This window comes from Rattus norvegicus, chromosome 6 (assembly GCF_036323735.1).
Source record: "Rattus norvegicus strain BN/NHsdMcwi chromosome 6, GRCr8, whole genome shotgun sequence".
In the NCBI taxonomy this organism is placed as follows: domain Eukaryota; kingdom Metazoa; phylum Chordata; class Mammalia; order Rodentia; family Muridae; genus Rattus; species Rattus norvegicus.
This window is the reverse complement of record NC_086024.1, coordinates 40,773,134-40,790,816: the sequence shown is the minus strand read 5'-3', so window position 1 is coordinate 40,790,816 and position 17,683 is coordinate 40,773,134. Positions and strand designations below refer to the sequence as shown.

General features: G+C 46.8%; 1 protein-coding gene across 4 annotated transcripts in view; it reads right to left on the bottom strand.

Annotated features, from left to right (window-relative positions):
- Cyria (CYFIP related Rac1 interactor A) overlaps positions 1–16,652 on the bottom strand; it is a 108,841-nt gene extending 92,189 nt beyond the window's left edge. The window contains exon 1 of one of the 4 annotated variants that reach the window (XM_008764585.4): positions 16,585–16,652. The gene's annotated coding sequence lies outside the window, so the exon portion shown is untranslated. Of the gene's footprint in view, positions 1–10,737; positions 10,873–16,584 lie in introns of those variants that run through there. The other 3 variants (XM_063261651.1, NM_001106718.2, XM_063261652.1) reach the window with 3 other exon arrangements.
- Between the last annotated feature and the right edge of the window lie 1,031 nt (positions 16,653–17,683).

The following is a 17,683-nucleotide window of genomic DNA, read 5'->3' as shown; positions in this document are numbered from 1 at the left end:
ATGCTCACCACATGCCTGGAATGAGAATGGAGAATGTTAACAGAGGGTGTGTGATTTCAGCAGGACAGAAAGAGTATTGACCTCCAGGCCTCCTCGGGAGGTTATTTACTCAGGACAGAAGTTCACAGGCTCAGTCTGACTCCAGTGACTAATGCAATATTCTTGTTCCTATTGTTGCTTCAAAACCTTGGCCCTCCCCCTACCCCCCCCCCGCTTTATTCTTCTCCTCTGTCTTTTACTTTCGATTAAAAAAAAAGTCTATCCAACGGGGGTGGATGAGTCAGCTTGATCATCAATTTAGACACACTTCACCCTGGCCCCATGCTTCCCAATCCTGCAGGCAGCCAGGGAAGACATTCTGCAGCACTTAGCCCTCTGCTAGCAAGCTTGGTTCTCAACAGCTATTTCTGGGGGCACTGGCACCTTGCATGTGGTTTCCCACCACAGTTCATATCACCGGTTTCCAATGTTAACCCAGGCTAGGCTGAATTTTGACACCACCCTCCCCTTTTGCCCACAGATGATGTTTCCATGCACTACCAGGCCTTCCTCCTATGAGCATCGCCCCCCACACACACCTCACCCCCTGCCACCTCGTTACCGCAATAGCAAAAAAAAGAATAATCACCTCCTGGTAGTCAGCTAAGTGTGCCCATGTGTCTGTTATTAAAGCATTACATTCAACTACAGAGACCAAATACTAATATAAATCAGGAAATGTAGTTCTGGAGACTGGAAGAAAGCCCAAACAGTCAGCTGGAGACATACCAAGAGGAGCAAAGTTGACACAAATTGAGTTCTGAACAAATGTTAAGACTTCATTTCAACCCAGGCATCACATGGTGAACAGAGGCCCCTGATAGGCATGTGATTTGCGCAGAACTTTAATCTGTGTCAAAGCTTGTTTGTGGCTGCAAAATACCCTCTAGAGGGAGGAAAGCAGGACAGAGATCAACGCCACCAGAGCATGAGGAGAGGAAAGCCCACGAGACATCGTTGGCAGACTCAGAATTAAGTTTGCATCCTTTACAGTCAGCTAACCAAGATGTTTTCTTGGTGGTGGTGTTGATTTTTGTTTTGCTTTGTCTTCCTGACCATCTTCACTTTGAAAGGTCTGCTTGAATCACAAAGTCCAAACCACTTATCTCAACTGTTAGGGCACAGAATTCTGTCTCCCTGAGGATCTGGAGCAGCAGACAGAGTTCACAATGGGTTTGCTGGGAACCAAACTTCGGGTCCTCTACGAGAACAATGTATGGTTTTAACCACTGGGGAGCCTCTCCAGCCTCCCACCCAGGCACCTTAAGGTTCATATGCAGTCAGTTCAACCGTCAAAAACAGCTATTTAACTAAAAATAAAATAAAAAATAAGACAAATCTTTGTTTCCCCTGTATTGTATTTAAGCAAACCTTCTACCTGTCATCTACCAGTTAAAAAAGAATTCCTGTCTCCCTAACACACATGAGTGAAGCCTCTGCTAGTTTCCACTCATGGCATGCATACTTGTAATTTGAATCTGAAGTGTACTCCACAAATGCTAAGGTTTTAAAGGGTTGGTTTCCAGCACATGGTACCTCTGGCGGAAGTTGGGGAGACTATGGAAGTTATGGACTGTGGGGAGAAGACAGGTCACTGGGGCTGAGTCCTTGGGCGTGGGAATAGCCTCATTTCACATGCTCTCACTGCCGCCAAGAACTGAGCTGCTACACGCACAGTGCCTTTCCCTATGACACACGGAAACCATCTTAAACATGAGCCGAAAGAAACCTTTCCTCACTTGTCTATGTCCCAGCAAGGTAATAACGGATATACAAACATATCACATGTGTACAGACACACACACACACACACACACACACACACACACACACACACACACACAGAACACAGTTTGGTTAAAATCGCAAGTTCATCACTCCCTTGTATAAAACACCCTAATGGCCTCCCCAGAGCTTCATGATGCTCTCTCTCTCCCTCTTCAGTCTCTCCTCAACACTATCTTCTAACTGGCTTACATTGGCAAAAGTTGCCAGGGGCATCTTTCTGTCCTAAGGATATAAGAGTCAGATTGGGAGGGACAGGAAGTTGAAACAGGCAGCACAGAGGTCCCCTACCCTCAGGGTGCTCTTCAGAGAGCTCTTCTCTCCCCTTCAGCAGGCCTGCATTCCTCTGTTGCTTCCCACTGAGAATGAACTCAAGCCTCTCAGGTACTATCGTTCTGGTCTGAGAGAAGAAGAGTCCCATCCGCAGAGAAAATTCTTTTCTTCCTTGAAAGGTTTTCCCTGCTACCTCTGAGTCAGCCCACTGGTGAGTGGGAATCCTGGATGAAATCATAACACACTTAAGAGTTTCTGCAGAGCTTTGTAGATCCAGCCCTGCAGTCGCACTTTATAAACTCCAGTCCCCAGCAGGGACCTCCTGTACTGTTTATCCCTGGGGCTCTTCTTCATCCTCTGGACTCCAGTTAACACTCTCCCCTCCACGACTTTCACTTCCAGATTTTCCTGGCACCCCATTCATTTTACAGCCATCCTGCCTGATGGCTTTTTAGCAAAAATCTAGACAAGTGGGAAGTGAAGCCAGCACACCATAAAACCTCCCATGTTTCCAATGATCTTCAACTAGAACTTTATGGTTTAGGGGAAAACAAAAGGGAAAGAAACAGATCACAGAACTCTCCTCCTGCCTCAGGCCTCCAGGAGTCAGCTAGAGAGGTGATTACAGACCAGCCCAGACTCGCCCTCTGGGTGCAAAGTCTACTGTCAGACAAACAAGTTAACAGTAAATATGAAGTCTACAGTCTCAGTCAGAGGAGGCAGGAGGTACTAAAACCACAAGCTGGCTGGAAACTCACCATGTTTCCTCAGCTATGCCTACCATCCAGCCAGGAACACCTCGTCCCTGCTTGGGTATTTGCTGAGGTTCAACATGGACAATGGTTGCCCATGACTATCCACACAGGCTCACTTTCTCACTTCCTTCAGGTCTTCACACGGTCTCCACCTTCGGGTGAGGCCTTCCCTGACCATCTTGCTCAAAATAGTGACTACACTTCCTCTCAGAGAAGACTCACCCTCTATACCAGTGGTTCTCAACCTGTGGGTCATGACCCCTCCAAGGACAAAGGACCCTTTTTCACAGGGGTTGCATATCAGCTATCCTGCACATCAGATATTTACATTATGACTCACAACAGTAGCAAAATTGTGATTGTGAAGCGAGCAACAGAAGTAATTTTAATGATTGGGGGAATCACCACAGCATACACCACCACGGTATTAAAGGGTAGAAGCATCAGGAAGGATGAGACCCGTTGCTCTATAATCATCTCAGATTTGCTTGACTTCATGCAATTTTCTACCCTTATTTTATTTGCTCATGTGTCATGGCCCATCTTCCTCCATTAGAATATAATCAAATCTGTAAAGACAGGGAGTTTGATCTGTCTGGGTCACTGATTAACCAAGCCCACCCCCCCCACCCACACATACAGAGAAAAGTAGCTGATTATGGATACTCAATGACTACCCATTAATCAAGTGGATGGATGAATATATGGATGAATTTGGTGGGGACTAGAGGAAGGGTCTGTTAGGAGTGAGCCCCTAAGGATGTGTTATAGTACAGATAGCACCTTGGAAAGAGGATGCAACTTGTGAGTGATTTGGGGCAAATCATATTCCGTCTCTTTCTCCTGTAATATGAAGCTAATACAAAATATATGCAAGTCTATGATGAGCCCTAAATCTCAAAAAAGGATTTTTCCGACAGTAAAAATCATGCCAACCACAGTGTGGGCTGATGTAACATGAGAGAGGCCAAAAGGAAGCATGTCTTTCTCCACAGCCAGGGGCCAGAGTCTTAACCACAGAAAGAAACTGGGGAAGCCCGGTACAGTGAGGGTGGGAGCTAAAGAGTCATCGGGACCTGATCCCAGCCTGTAATAAGAATGTCTGAACTCCAGGCCAGGGCAAAATACCAAATATTCCCTGCACTGCGCTCTATGAGTGGCACCTGCAGAAGCAGGGCAAGCACTTCCTATGCAATCTGCCTCCGGGTAAATAAGGGCAAGACTGAATCTAAGCTCTGCTCTCTATATAACCAGCACCCAGCATCCTCTCCCATTACTTGACACTTGCGAAAGTTTCCAGAGCAGCGTCTGGCACTTTGGAAGCACATGGCAAACAGAAGCTACTATTTGCATGAAATTTACATACATTAAGGTATGGGCACCATGAAACTCCTTTTGGAAAAAAGGCAAAGAAATCAATCTGGGGTTGTATTTCTCTGAAGCTTAAGGGGCTAGTTATGGACAGAACATGGGCGTTTCTTCTCCTGACAACAATACGAAACAAAACCAACCAACCAAAACCCTGTGACCTAGAACCACCATGAGCTGTGTGGCATGGGAAGGCAGACAATGTTCAGAAACAGACAGACTGTACCCCTTTGTGCTGCCCACTTTGAGTCTTGTATCTTCATGCAGTTTCGGGGGAAAAATGCATTCTTAGTCATCATGCCTTGATTCTTACAGGAGGAATAAAGATGTGCCTTGCCAGTATCTGTTGTCTGAGAAGTGTATACAAGACTGCTAGCAAGATAATTAATATTCATTAGTGGCTAAACACTCGCCGAAGAACATAACTCGTTTTAATTAAAACAATGGAAGATTTAAGAATTCTTTGAAAACTTAGGGGTCAACTTGGGTTCTAGGTAACCTAAAAATTATTGACTAGAAAAAAGAAAACCCTCACATGCATACACAACATAATAGGCAGCCTACTGTAGGTGTCTTAGTTTATACGAGCTATTCAAACTAGTTGCTGAATTTGAGGCTTAACAGACAAATTTGCAAAACTCGATACCTTATTAGTGAGTTCCAGTAAGTACACTGTGGGAAAGAAAGGGAAGGTGAAGAGAGAAGAGGGAAGTGGAGGGGAGAGGAGGGAAGGGGAGTCAAGGGACACCCCCCAGCACACAGAAGGTTAAAGTGGAGAGCAAGCAAGAGCTATGTATATAACATAGTACCCTTACTGGTATATTCATGTTCACCCCCCACATAAATATTTAGAGGGAACCCCAATTTCCATCTTGCACAATGAGGCTCTCCACAAGAATAACCTCAGGCTAAAGACAGATCTGCCTCCCACCCACCTGTCTCAAATTCCTCTGGGACTGGTGCACAGGGTCCAGTCTGTCTCCCGGTCCAGTCTGTCTCCCTGTCCAGCTTCAAGGGACACTTTATTAAGCTCTCTCATTAGAGGTAGAAGAGCTGGAAAGTGGACCTTGTAAGCCGGGGCCAGACCAGATGCAGAGCCAGACTCAGTATCCAGGGTCAAGATCCACACAAGCCTTCCTGTGTCCACAGCCTCTCCCTAATTGCCCCATGTTGGTAAGCAGAACTGTGTGGCTATGGTTTATCCTTGCTTCTGTCCCTCTCTTCACAGCTAGTGCTACCTCCTTCTCCCCAGCTGATTTGACCTGTGAGAAGACATAGGGGGGCAAAGACAAATCAAGTCAGAGCTCTAGAGAGCAGAGGCAACTCAAGAGTTGCTCCTGTTTCCCCATCTTTCCCACTTCTAGCAACGGACTATGTTAAGCAAAATGGAACGTATGTTTAGTCCGCTATTCTTTTAAAACCTGTATTCAAATTTCTTTCTTTCTTTTAAAGTCATATTCAAATGCTAGAATTAAGTAAAAGTATGTGTTTGGAATGAATTTTTACAAGGCTCTGTCTCCAAAGCAGGAGGATTAGACACTATCCCCAGGGGGCATGATTCAGTGGCCTTCTGCCACTTTAGTTTCAGCTTTGCATTTTCCTGTGGCCACTGGTGCCTAAGACTTCCCAGAAGGTCCCTCCACTTCAGCTAAAGGAGCTCTTGAGAAGCCAGTTTCTTTCATGAGCCACACAAAGGCAAGGGTTGGCTTGAGCCAAAGCCTTGTCTATAAAACCTGGGAGGGCCCCGCATGCAGCAGCATTGCCCTAGATCTGGAAGAGCACACAAACGCCCCCAAAGTGTGCACTCCACACACAACCCAACAGGCACTCCGGTTCACACCCAGCACACGCAAAGCACATCCATGTAGTATTATCTATCTCTCCCCTCTCATACGTTCACACACCTATACCGTGGCATGCACACTCATAGTTTGCACATACTCAAAGGTTGCCGCAAACCAACATACTGTCTCACAAGAACCACACAGATTACACACAAACACTCACAAACTATACGCACACACACACACACACACTACAGTATACACATACTCATCCTACACATTTGGCCTACTCTCAAGCACACACTTGTTACATACTTACACACCTCCAACATATGCCTCACTATATGAACACAACAGGCGTGGTGAGAATGCTCAGTGGGTTAAGGCTCTTGCGGCTCAGTCTGATGGCCTAAGGTTGATCCCTGGAACCTAGGAGGTGAAGGAAGAGAATAAAGTCCCACAGGTTTTCCTAAACTCCAACACCCAAGTATCAGGGCAGGTGAGCCTGCATGTGTATACAAACACGCATGTGCACAGACACACATGCACTAAATAAATAAATAAATAAATAGAATTGTATATGAGTAACACACACTTTCACTCATGTACTAAATAACTAAATAATAAACTTATATATGAGAAACACACTAAGTAAATAATAAATAAACTTGTATATGAGAACACAAACATACACAGAGAGGCTTCTGGAACAGATAACGTCTAATACTTTAGAGTGGTACTCTGAGGTGGCCTTATTTATAGTTCTATGAACTTGAATAGTCTGTACCAGTCAAAGGTCCCAGACCACACTGTCATTTCTTCACTGTAGAAACTACTTGTTAGGCTAAAGGCACTGATCCTGTCACAGTAGTTCCTGCTGAGGGAGAATCTCCTCCAGATGATCCCGAAAGAATGTAGAACTGTAACTCTGTCAGACTGAATGGATCCTGGAATAAGGCTCAGCTTCCAACACGGTAGAGTCAGAAGGATGATGCGCGCTAAGCAGACACTCAAAAGAGAAGATGGAGAGAGACTGGGTGAAGGGTTATTTGGGCATTGGTTATAAAATTCCTTTGCCTAACTGTCCTTATTTCGGTACCTGATCAACACAGATGCAGACTTTAATACTGGATACTGCATCCTTTCATTTTCCTGAGCAAACCTAATCCTGGTCCTCTACTCCCCAAGGGGGAACTGTTTCAGCCCTCTTTGTCACCACAATGTCTAGTGTGTTCTCAACATGTTATAGAGGGCCATGCAACCACTGACAATGGCCGTATTGGGATGTGGTCACGGTCTTCTTGGTGGGTTCATAAACCAGCAAGTACTATCCCTTGGAATGACAGTCAAGGTCCTGGGGACAAACTGCATCAGAAAAACTGCAACTAAAGGAAAGATAATTACACTAAGAGACAACTAAAGGAAAGTTCTGAGAGGCCTTCTTGTGTTCCCCTGAGTCCACATGGACTGAACGGAAGCCATAGGAAGAGGCCACTAGCAGGCAGTTAGTGTGTCTCCCTTCTCACTCTTACTCCTGTCCCTTGGGGCCTTGGCATCCAGACCCAGGTCAAAAAAAAAAAAAAAAGGACATTTAATAAACTTTGTTGCTAGGAAGGGAGAAAGGAAGTAGCAAGTCCAAGGTCACTCAGTAAGCCAAGAGCGAGCCCAAACTGAGAGCCAGGACCTTCTCACGCTCTGCTTGGGGCTTCTCACTTCCCCATGCTCCCTCTTCAAGCCCGGTTCCTCCTCACAAGGCTAAAATGATGATGAGTCAGACTGAAAAAGTCCCTTCTGTCTTCCCCTTGGTTAAAAACAACAACGAAATTCCCAGTCCTTTCTACTTCTAAGAAAGTTCTGCTTGGAAAACTGCCTTGTCCTTTTGAAACTTTTGGAAGCCATGTTCGAACAAATTGTTGGTACTGCTTTACTCTAAACAATACGTCCACATAATGCATTCTAAAGAGAGAAAAGTACGAAAGTGGCCATTGACATTTCTGATTAGAATGGAATGAACTATGTGGCTGTTGCACCTATTCTAGTTTGCTCTCTCTTGCTTCGAGAAACACCATGACCTACAGCAACTATGGACACTACCTGCTATGAGGAGGAAAGGGTTTACTCTGCGTACATGTTCCAATCATAGCCAACCATTCAGAGAAATCAGGGGCAGGGACTCAAGGCAAGAACATGGAGTCAGGAACTGAAGCAGAAACTATAGAGGAACACTGCTTACTAGGTTGTTTATTCTGCTCTCTTACACCACCCAGGACAACTTGCTCTAGGGTGGCACCACCTACAGGGAGGAGGCCTTCCCACATCAACCATTAATCAGGAAATGTCCTACAGATTTGCCTACCTGCAAATCTAAATGAGGCGTTTTCTCAATTGAGCTACCCTGTTCCTAGATGATCCTCTTCCCATAGGACACTAACTTATGTCATGGTACCAATGGCCTAACCAGTACACCACCCTCTCTCCAGAGGGGAACATGTTGCTGTTTTTTCTAACCCTAGGGATACTGTGAGCTCCTGTAGACATTTGCAACAAAAGCCCATCAGTCCTCACTGGGACGATTTTCTCACACCTGATGTGCCTCTAAATCCATACCTCTATACCTCAGAAAGGGACAAAGTACAGTACATACCTCCCTCAGGAGAGTCTGAAGCACTCATATTCCTGTTGAAAAGACTCTTGTATCTCAAATGAGACCAATACGAGATATAAATAGTCTCACATAAAATTGGGCTAGCTTTTACTTCCACAAGAGTGACGGAAACATAATTCTACCTTCAAAGCGTTTTCGATTTTCAGACTCGGCAATATGAAGATGTGGATATGTCAGAAGATTGCTTTTGACCCTATTTATTTCTTGGGAAGGTATTTAAGAGCCCTTGGCTGAAATCTCAACACACTAGGGAAAAATGTTTGAAAAATAAGCAAATGAGCAAGGAGATTGATACCAAGCATACACAGACTGATTCCTGGTTTTCCTCGTTAGGATCCAGCGATGCTACACGCAGGTTAGTGTGTGGGGAGCCGCAGCACACAGGCTGGGGATGGGAACCTGAAGGATGGGACTTTTCAGGGGGAGAGTCAGAGATGCGTCGTCAAAAAAGAGGGAAACTTTTGTGGCAACTCACATCAGAACACCAAAGAGGAACCTACGAGAGTGGCCAAAACTTTTCAAACAGATTCTATTCAAAGTTCAAGCGAAAAGAGCGCCTGGTAAATAGTTAATCCACACATCCCTCGTGCTATCCATGAAGCACAAACATTATCACCTACCATGTACAAACTGGAGAACTTCAAAAACGTAAGAAATTTGACCAAGAGAAAGGCCAAATTTCCAACTCAGCTGTTTACTTCAAAGACTCTCAGGCTCCCAGGTACATGTCATTACTCTGGATTCCAGAATTGTGAAGTGAGTCTGCCTGTCTGCCTGTCTGCCTGTCTGTCTGTCTGCCTGCCTGCCTGTCTGTCTATATATTTACATACACATGTATGTATACATATATATATATGTATGTATGTATGTATACATATATCACACTCTCCACTCCTCTTTCCCTTCCCCTCTCCCCCTTCTTACATTTACCCATCTCTTCTCTTTTTCACTTTCACTCCTTTCTCCTGTGCATCTTTCCTATTCTATTATCTCTCATCCATCCATCCATCCATCCACCCATCCAAACCCCCTCAAACCAGTATAAAGACACCAAAGGTATTCACGTACAACTGCCTCTGTCGTTCTGTAAGCTGAGAACACAGTTCTGTTGTACTCCCTGGGTTGCCAGCTGTCCCAGGGAAGAGTATGAAAAATACATTGCTCAGCACCCGCCTCAGTCGGGAGGGACCCACCACTCAGAAAGATGGAGTTCAGGCTCAGCTCATTCCTATCAGATGGTATCCTCTGACAACGTAGGCTGAGTAAAGGACACCATGGAAGACATCAGTCAGTTGCAGGGAGAAACTTAAAACAAGCTTCATTTGACTTGGTTTATTTCGGTTTTAAAGAGTGGAGGTGCCTCTGGCTACCACAGAATTGCTACCTGTCTTGAGATGAGTATTTTATGAAGAGACTTGCTGGATGAGTACCACATTCCTCACATATGTGCCGCCTCTTATTTACAGTGTGGGTGATGGAAGAAAAAGTGGCTCTCAAAGGCGTTTTACATAGGAGCAAACACCACCTTGGCCATCTTCCTAGTCAGGCAACACTATAGAAGCTCCTAAAAATACCTCTGGATATCAGCTTCTCCGGCCACAAGGCGGAGTTAATATCTCCTCCACATGTCTTTCAGAACTTTGCCCCAGATGGTTATCAAATGCTTGCTGACAAGATTGTCCCATAAATGCTGCTGCCCACATACCACAAAAGACTCAGAAATTAAGTTAAATCAAAGCCCAGGTTGCACATGAGTGAGTAGACAGTGTGGACGTAAGATCCATGGTGTTTTCTGCATCCATACCCCTGTCCGCAGGATGCTGCCGCTCCACTTTGGCTGACTTGGATTTAGCTGCATCACTGCTCCTGCATGGAACAAGCCCTCACTGCCTTGAAGGCCCTGGAACAAGTACATTGTTCATTGCTCCTCCTGTGCATTTTAATTTAGCTTTAAACAGTAGCACAAGCTCCCCCCCCCCACTCCCCCCAAAAGGTTTTAAGGACATCAACTCAAAGCGGAGGATGATGTAGGTGGTGAGCGGGTGAGACCAGCCCCTTCTCCACTCACCTTAAGGAAAGTCAGGAATAAGGTATCAGCTCCGTTCCACTCTTGTGACCTTCCTTGAGCCTCTGTCTCATCAGCTTTGACTTTCAATCATTTGGGGGTAGTGGGGGTTGCTCAATCAGAAAATGGCTCCCTTCCTGGGGGGAAGCAGGTCTCTAAGAGGATTCCCTGCAAGTACTCTTTTTTTTTCTTTTTTTCTTTATTAACTTGAGTGTTTCTTATTTACATTTCGATTGTTATTCCCTTTCCCGGTTTCCAGGCAAACATCCCCCTCCCCCCTCCCCTTCTATATGGGTTTCCCCTCCCCATCCTCCCCCCATTACCGCCCTCCCCCCAACAATCTAGTTCACTGGGGGTTCAGTCTTAGCAGGACCCAGGGCTTCCCCTTCCACTGGTGCTCTTACTAGGCTATTCATTGCTACCTATGAGGTCAGAGTCCAGGGTCAGTCCATGTATAGTCTTTAGGTAGTGGCTTAGTCCCTGGAAGCTCTGGTTGCTTGGCATTGTTGTTCATAAGGGATCTCGAGCCCCTTCAAGCTCTTCCAGTCCTTTCTCTGACTCCTTCAACGGGGGTCCTATTCTCAGTTCAGTGGTTTGCCTGCAAGTACTCTTAACTCTTTTCAGCTCTCTCAACAAACTGGCTCACTAAAGCTACCCGGACACCCTTCTTCAGTGACCACTGGGTAAAATAAACCAAAGGGCGTTGGAGACCACAAGACTACATGTGGGAAAAGTCCTTTCTAGCCACCAAATCCTTCTTGTTTTATAGACAGGGAAGCAGGAGCCCAGGGGCTTTCTCCTCCCTTATCCTGGAAGTTTGGCTGGGTGTCGAGAGTTAAACACAGTTGTTGTTCCTGGGCACATGCTTTTCTGTTTCAGCATTCAAGAGGGAACTGAGATGCCCTGAGATGATACCTTGATGAAAATGCAGAATGGACTCTGCTGTGTCACGTTACCTCCTCTCTAGTTGTTTTATGACTCTGGCCATGCCTAGGTGGGTGCTTCCTCCTTCGCTTCAAATTAGGAGTGGGGGCTACCAGAGAGCAGGAGAGGAGTGATACCACACTGATCTGTAGGCTCTCAACCCAGCACAGGCCAAGGGCAAGAGCACACATGGTAAGCACTGGTTCTATAAATGAATGATCCCATTTTTATGCTTGATCCATCATAAAACTGCAATTAAACTCTTTGGGGCACTCTCTTTCCCAGTTTCATTTTAAAAATCTAATTATCTATGCCATACAGAATTTTTATTAGAAAGTGAAGTCATTAAATAAGCAGACACCAGACTCAGGCCCTGAGATAATTGCAAATAGCACATCTGTCTGCAGTGCTCAGCTGGACCTGATAGGCACACTGCTGGGAAGTGAGGTCCCTGTCCTCAGCACTTGGAGCAGCAGGGCTCTTAAGGACCTTACCTGGGGAGGGCTAGGGAATAACGCTCAAACCGCTTCACACCCTCATCTTCCTGGACATGAGCTGTACCGGCAGACTAAATCTACACGACCTTTGAAAAGCTCCCTACCCCCATGCCTGTCATCAACCATTCCAACCATTCGGTTGTATCTCTTGTCACTATGTCTACATCCCAGGGAAACACTTGTGATATTTTCCATTCACATGTTCAATGATAAAATCCTGGCCTGCCCAGTGATTTGGGTTCTATTAATGACAAACCAACAATCCATTCTTTGTGCTAACAAAACCACTTAGGATTTCATCAACTGTTCTTTCTTGACTAAGACATGTCAGAGTCGCCCCCCTCTATTCATCACTTGTAAAAAGAAATCCCGCAGCCAGCTGCAGAAAGCCTTGTTAATGCTACACTCAGAGCAAAACCCTAATAAGCTCTCTAAATATTTACTATGAGTCTGAGTTACTACAGCCCTGACCAGTTCCACCCTCACTAAAATCCGCTTGTCTTCTCCAAACACACTTATTTTGGTTCTCTGACATACCAGCCAAGAAAATGACAAGATTGTGTGCCATGGCACAAAGAGTAAGCAGGACCTCATTTTACATTCTGGCCCTGCCACTTACTGGCTGATGAGATTTTTACCTCACTGTCCCATTTCTTTAAACCCAGAATAGAGACAAGCGAATGTATAAACATATATTTAAAAACAAATGGGAGAGGGCAGCTAAACAGGTCCAGGATTTTTTTTTTAAATAAAACATTTATTTTAAAGGACTCTCATAGGAAATAATAACGCATCCCTGCAACTCTGGAAGTGCCTTTCCATTTCAAAAAGTGCTAGAGACTGACGCTTGTTCCGGTGGTGGTGAACATGGCTTATCTGGTGAGAGATAACTAGAAGATTAACTAGCAAAGCTAGGCGTCTGACTGTGAGCAGTTTTTAACCTTCCTAGATAATGAATGGATCTCCAAGGGCCAGATCCAGAGAGCCCTCCCCGGGGATTCTGAGAGGACCCAGAAGCCCCTTCAGAGGAGAACGCTTCTCTAATCAATACAAGTAAACAAGAGCAAGTCTATTGTGGGAATGGCACCATGCCAAGTCCTATAAATACATAAGACCATTCAATCTGGAAGAAGACAAGTGTAAGTGTAGGAGTTTTACTGCCACAGAATGGCGGTTCAGCAAAGTCAGGTAGACTTTCAGGACCCCACAGGCAGAACATACCACAACAGAGCTTAAATCCATGACTAATTCCATCATCCTCTTTCTTTCCAGTCACCATAAGACCTCGTCTTGGAATTCTTGTGGTACCATAGAGAGGTCTTTTAACCAAGGTGAAGTAGGAGGCAGAGGCTTCCATGAAGGAGTCAAAACCCCCAGAGGCAGGCAGGACATCCTTGCTGTGTGCTCACCAGAACTGGAGGAGGGGCTCTCTTTGATAATCACTTGAATCTGTGAAGGCTATGTGAGGGCCTTCCAAGATGACAGTAGTCGGTCAGCTGAATCCCAGACACAAAGGCCAGGCTACCTGATCAACCCCAAGGGATGATCTGACTAAGAGCCATCTCTGGACTCCACGCCACCTTTCACTTTGTCAGAACACCGCTCAGATTGCATGACAAAAATCTATTTCCATCTCTCCCTTTCCCACCAGACCACATTTTTTTTAGAAGGGGACGCCATGCCTCTGTGATCCCTGCCCTGAATTTGGCATGTACATATGAAGTATATAAATGAAGCTGTGCATCCCACGAACACTCCACAAAATAACTCGAGAAAATGCCACTAGCCTTGCAAGATTTTGACTTAAAATAGCGGCTCAGGCATCTCCTTAACTGAAGCTCTTCCAACAAAACCCAGGGCACCAACAGTCTTTCAGCCTTCCAACCATTCAAAACATAGCAAGTAGGCTAATCCATCCCATCTTAAAAGAAGAAGCAACACCCAACAGGAAAGATAAAGAGGTTTCAAGTCTATTTGAAAGATAGAATGAGGTCCATGTGAGTGAACTGACTTCTCTGGGTCAGCAGCTGCCTGAGAGGCTGTTGATGTCCTTGTCTGTACATGTTGCTCTAATTCAACAAGCCGGAACATTGCCATACAAAGGGGGGGAGAGAGAGAGAGAATGAACAGAATGAAAGGAAGAAAAATAACCAGGAAGGGGGTGGGGAAGCTTCACTGAAGAGTGTCACGGACAGGGGACAGTGGGTGACAGATAACTATGGATTAGGTTAGCTCTCTGGGAACTCCTTACTCAGGGCTGGCTCTGTGTCCTTGAGTCATCCGGTTGTATCTAGGCCCTGGGAGCATAAGCAAAAGCAAACTGAATTCCTCTCAGTGCTGAGTAAAAACAGGAAGTCACAAGTGGCTTCACTCTGCTTTCAACTTGGGTCCCCAGCACTTGGGGTTCAGGATGTCCAAAGGGCATGGAAGGCAGTATGTGTCGCAGGGTTAGGGGACTGGAACCCTTTCTAGTTAACTTCCTGGTGCAGGGAAGTCCTTTAGAAGACAGATCTGGGAGAAGAGTGGGATGAGAGGCAGGGGGACCCATGTATTCGCTCTATGACGTCCCTTCATTGATCAAATCTGAGAGCTGACTGCGTGCTCACATCAACAGGAGGAGCCCATGGGAAACAACTCACTTGCTCTGAGCTTAGTTGATGCAAAGTGAGAAATGGGGGCTGCCCTTCCCCCTAGAACACTAGCACACCTGTGAGCTATCACAAGTGTTCAGCACACCCAGAAGTATGCTACCAACCATGCACCGCACCTGGGATGCTACTGTCCCCTCCCCAAAGCTGAGAGCAAGGATGGCAGGTTCATCCTACTCCTTCTTATTCAGTATTCTGTCCTCACAGGAGTTAGGGGCCTGCGGGAGGTGAATTCTGCCAGCCCCCCAGCCTGGGCCCAGTGCCCATGTTTATGACTGTTTATTTCAGAGCAAGTAGAAAGAAGAAATTAGAACCATAAAAGACAGGACAACAGACCAATAAAAACCAGCTCCCAGAAGAGTCAGGGGGAGGAAGAGGCAAAACTGTCACCATAGCAACACAAGACCGTCAGAAACAGGCAGGAAAAACAGCCCCTGGTCTGCCTCCTCTCTTTGCATGAAGCACTCAGAATCAGTGTGTGAAATTTAGTCTGATTGGGAACAACTCTAACAGGCTGGTCTTCCCAAAGCTGAGGCTTGGCTGGGAGCCACCCTCCTCTTGCTGCCCTGCACAGGTCCTCGAAGTGCATGGTCCTAGCCCAGCTTTCTCTGAGTCCTGGGGAGTCAACACTGTGCAGATAGCCTGGGCCCATTTAGAGGAGGTGGTGATTGGTCAGAGTAGTGAAAGTTTCTAATAAGGAAACCACAAAGGTTCAGGAGAATCCTATAAGCCTGGGTTCTCTATGAAGCAGGCAGAATAAACATCCACATAGGAGAAGAAATTATGTCCAGAACGCAGAATGGTGGCTCTATCAGTATTGGACCCTTCCTCTTCCAATGATGGCTGACAGAATTCTGGGGATCTTCACAGAGATGGGGGTTGGGGGTGAGCATGAGAGCTTTAGTAGATTTAAATGGCAAACGCCCTAGACCGAGTCTCTGGGGACATAGGCCAAGAAGTTTAACAGCTTGGAAAAGGAATAGGGGACAGGCTGGCACATTTTGTCAAGAGGTGTTCTTGTCAGTCTCTCAGCTGGCAAACGAGACAGGTGTGTCTACCAAAAAGCATGGCTGGCCTGAGACCAATGCCTCGGGAAGTGGGTCAAATTGTTCCCGAAGCTCCAGCTTGGAAAACTCTCCTCCTGCTGGACTCTAGTTAGAAGTTCTGGCATGAGGGGGAGTGAATACCCCGGAAGCGAGGAGATCCTAGGCACAGCACTTTCTCTGCTGGCTAAGCACCTCTGTGGCAGGTGGCAGCAGAAGGGTCCAGGTGTGCAGGGGCCAGGACGGGCTTCATCCACGCCTTGGGACTACAGAAATATGGGGAGCAGAGGAATGGCCCTCGCAGGGGATCCTGGAGGAGGAAGATCGCCGGTCTCCTGAAGAATAGCTTTGGAGATAGAGGTTCGGGGAGCCTTCCTGAAGAATAGCTTTGGAGATAAAGGTTCGGGGGCGGGGGGGATAGAGATGGGAGTGGTTGAAGGGTGAAGGGACTCTTCTGGAAAAGAAATAAATCAGGAGAGAGACACGGAGAGAGGGAGCAATGGACGCACAGACCTCTGGCTCGGGAACCAAGAACAGTTCGTGAGAGAGTCGTGAGCTAGCTGCTTCCCTCCCTCGCCCGGGGCTGCAGGGCGTCGCGATCCCGGCGAGGAAAGCCACTGTCGCCTCGCTCCACCAAGTCCGGCGCCCGGGAGGCCCCCGCGCCTCCGCAGCACCTTTCCCTGCGAGTCCCAGCCCGGGTTCCCTGCCGCGCCCTAGCCGCGTCCGCACCACGCTCACCAGAGTCGCAGCCGCTGTCGCCGCCTCGCTCCTGCTCAGCCGTCCGCTCCGCCGCTGTGGATGCCTCTCCCCCGGCAGCCGCAGCCCGAGAGTCGGCTTCCAGCCCCGCCCCACCCCGCCCCCGCCCCGCCCCACGGCCCGCCCTCCCCGCCCTGGCCGGGGAATCCCACCCCGCTGTCACCAAGAGGGCCGGGTTCCCTTCTAGCCCGCTAGGCACTAGGAGCTGCACCCAGGAGTTAGCACTACCTCCCAGCTAATGGTAACCCTCTCTCTGCCTGGGTAACTTGCCTTTCCTGGGTCACTAGGAGGCCTGAATTCCTCCATCCCTATCTTTCCCCTTGAAACAAACAAACAAACAAACAAACAAAATACAAAGAAAAACCCTCAAAAGACATAATCCCCATAGGTCACTGGCATATACTCATACTGACACTAGTGCTCATGCCAGATCACCCCAAAACACTTAGCTCCCCCTCCCTGGGCCCAAGTTACTTTGGATGGTGAACCCTGCTTGTTCTTAACACTTCCCTTGCCTATCCTAGTAACACACACTCAGCCTTAAAGACCATAGTTATTGGATGGGGTCCCCCAAAAGTCTTCCCAAATACCTAGCCCATGAAATGCAACGGTCTTCTAAACACTGATTCTAAAATTCTGCAGTGTAAGGAGAAAGTAGCTTAAACTCTCATTGTCAGGGATCATTGTTTTAAAACATCTGCCGAGAAGGTTAAAAAGCAGGAGATTCCGGAAGCCCAGAGGACTGAGCTATGCCAAACAGGTTGTGAGTCAGAGCCCCTGCATGTGCATTTGCCTTGCAGACACCTAGTTTGGCTGCTCTTTTCCCCAGTCAGCCAACCAAAGAAGATCATTATAAAATTTATACACAGTGTGTCAGGTCTTGTGCTGACAACCATGGCTTCTTTGGATAATGAATTTGAGGGTTGGGAACAGGAGGAGAGTTTGGGGGCTCCCACAAAGAAAGTAGCTTCAGGGAAAGCATTGCTCTGTCCTCTCGCTTCAGGCCAGTATGAGTCCCCATGAAGGATTTGCTCTGCCTAAGTCTCCAGAGGCTCTGACAGTCTGTGTTTCTGACAGGCTT